Raw genomic sequence first — 3,182 nt, 5'->3', positions numbered from 1 at the left:
AGGAACAACAAGTGCAAAGGCCTGGGACAGAAGCAGGCCTGATGTGCTGAAGGAAAAGCAAAAAGGTCACTATGGCCAGAGCAGGTGGAGTGAGGGGGGAGAGCCGGAGCTGCAGTCAGACAGGACCTGAAGACAGATCATATAAAAAAGCGAAAATCATGGGTGGTCGGATAAAAATTTAGACTTAAAATACTCAGACTGTATCACAAAAGCTTAGAGGCAGAGGAGAAAGGTAAAGCTCTTATTTTACACAGGCGAAATGAAAAGATACAGAATCACTGCTGATGCTGAAAAACAGGAAAAATGGACTCAACTTTTTGCCTGGCAATAAGATAAAAACAAACAAAAGGTATATATACAAGAAAGAAAGGGATGAAAAAGTCATTTCTGTGGAAGATATAAACTCTATGAAGAATATAAGACAACCATTAGAAGTTATGAAGAACTGCTAGAACTCATAATTCAGTAAGGATGACCGATAAAAGACAAGCATACGGACTCCCTTTTACCAAAATAGGGCAGCCCCATTTAAAGGAAATACATTTAAACACTAGGGAAGGTAAAGGGACCTAAACGGAAATAAAGTTTCTATACTTCACTTGACCTGGTAACACAGTTAACATTAGGCTGGGATAAGTTATATGTGTACAAGGTAACACCCAGGGCAGCACCTAAGCAAACTGTATAAAGCAATATACTCAGGCATTGTGAGTAAATCAAAATGGAATTTTAAAGTATTCAAAGAAATCACAGGGAATTAAGAAAGGAGAAATGGAAGAAATATACAGAAAACAACACAATGGCAGACCTAAGCCCAACATATTAATAATTACCTTTAATATAAATGCTCTAAATCCACCAGTTAACAGAGAGTGGCTGTAGCGATAAGTACCTGACAATTGAGTCTTTTTTCATTTTAATGTAAGCGCCTGACGTTAAGCTTTTGATTGCTGAGGCATCCATTTCAAAGACATCAATCTTGAATAAACACATTGCCAGCCACACAACTAAAGAGCCAGGCCACCCCTCCGTAAAGTTCCCCTCTTAGAAAGCCCTGGATGACCTAGGTCATTTGAGTGACCCTGCTTTTCCCTTAGTGCACTTTCATTCCCGCTCTTGTGTTTTAAATTCACCAATAAGGAGTGAACCCACGAAACCCTAGGCAGCTCACCCTCAACCCCAATAAAGGCCCAGGGCTAACCGACGGCCCCCCCACCTATCTCCCCGTGACCTCGATGTGTAGGCCAAGGCACGTTGTTTTTTCAAGGTTCTCTGATGCTTGTTGCTGAGGTTCATCTTGCAATCATGGTAAGAATCACAAAGGCTGGTCCGTCCAGCCACAACAATAGCCTGGTGAGTGCCCCCAGGCATTCCTAGGACAGCATCACTAGGCTGAGACGGGCACAAAAAACTGGCAGAGTGGATTAACAAAAGACCCAACAATATGCTGTCAATAAGAAACTGTCTTCAAATACAAAGACACAGGTAGGCTAAATGTAAAAGGCTGAAAAAAGATAGGTTGTGCAAACATTAATTAAAAAAAAACCTGGGAGTTAGATTTACAAATGTTAGCCACTATATATAAAAATAGATTTTTAAAAAAGTCTCTTTTGTATAGCACAGGGAACTATGTTCAATATCTTGTAATAACCTTTAATGGAAAAAATATGAAAATGAATATATGTATGTATATGCATGACTGGGACATTGTGCTGCACACCAGAGACTGACACATTGTAATTGACTATACTTCAATTAAAAAAAGAAAAAAAAGGAGTGTGGCTATATTACTATCCAGTAAGTAGACTTCAGAGCAAAGAAAATAGCTAGAGATAAAGACAGTCATTACATAATGATTAAAGGATCAATCCACCAGGAAGACGTAACAATTCTACATGTGTGTTCAACAAACAACAGAGCCTTGAATGTAAGAAACAAAAACTGATAGAGATGAAATGAGAAAACTGAAATAGCCAAGCCACAATAATACTTCAAGACATTAATGTCCTATCCCTGCAATGAGTAAAACTCTATATGGAAAATCAGCAAGGATACAGAAAAAGTGAACAGTAAGATCAATCAACAGGGTCTAACTGATATACATAGAGAGAGAGAGACAGAGAAAACACTACACTCAAAAACAGCAGAATAATTTTTTTTTTTTGAAGTGCTCACTGAACACCCATCAAGAAAGACCATATCCTGGGCCATAAAATAAACCTCAACAAATTTAAAGGATTAAAATTATAGAGCATGTTCTTTAACGATAGTGCAATCAAACTACAAATCAACAACAGAAAGATAACAGGAAAATATCCAGACACTTGGAAACTAAAGAACCACTTCTAAATAATGTGTGGGTCAAACAGGAAGTCTCAAGAGAAAATTTAAAAATGCATAGAAATGAATTAAACCGTAAATACAACATATCAAAATTTATGGGGCACAGGTGCCAAGAGGGAAATTACACTGCTAAGTTTACATTAGAAAAGAAGAAAGATCTCAAATCAGTAATCTAATTTCCTACTTCAAGAAACTAGAAAAAGAAGAAAAATACCCCAAAGCAAGCAGAAGGCAGGAAATAAAGAACAGAAATCAATAACAATGAAAACAGAAAAAAAAAAGACACAAAAAGCTGGTTTTAAAAATAAATCAATAAAATAGATAAAGCTCTAGAGACTGACCGAGATAAAAAGAGAAAAGACATGTATCAGCGGGATCAGGAAGGAAAGGGACACTGCTGCAGGCCCTGCAGACAGTCAGAGGATACTAAGGGAACACTACAAACAACTTTGTCCTCACAAACTGGACAACTTACAAAAAACGGACCAATTCCTCAAAAACCATAAACTACCAAAACCCAACCAAGATGAAACAGATAACTTGAGTACTACTGAAATCATTTAAAAAACTGAATCCATAATTAAAAGGTTTCTGAACAGAAAATCTCCTGGCCAGAAGGTTTCACTAAGGAATCCCACCAGGCATTTAAAGAAAAATTAATGCCAATCTCTTCCACAATAGAAGAGGAGAAAACACTTTCTACTTCATTTTATGAATGCCAACAAATTATCCACATTAAATGGTTAATTTTATGTTAAATGAATTTCACCTCAACAAAAAATTTAAGTGTTTAAAATGTTTAAAATCACTAATTAAATCAGCAAAATTTGAATACAGAT

The sequence above is a fragment of the Vicugna pacos genome, chromosome 3, assembly GCF_048564905.1.
Source record: "Vicugna pacos chromosome 3, VicPac4, whole genome shotgun sequence".
NCBI lineage: Eukaryota > Metazoa > Chordata > Mammalia > Artiodactyla > Camelidae > Vicugna > Vicugna pacos.
This window is presented reverse-complemented; position numbering follows the sequence as displayed.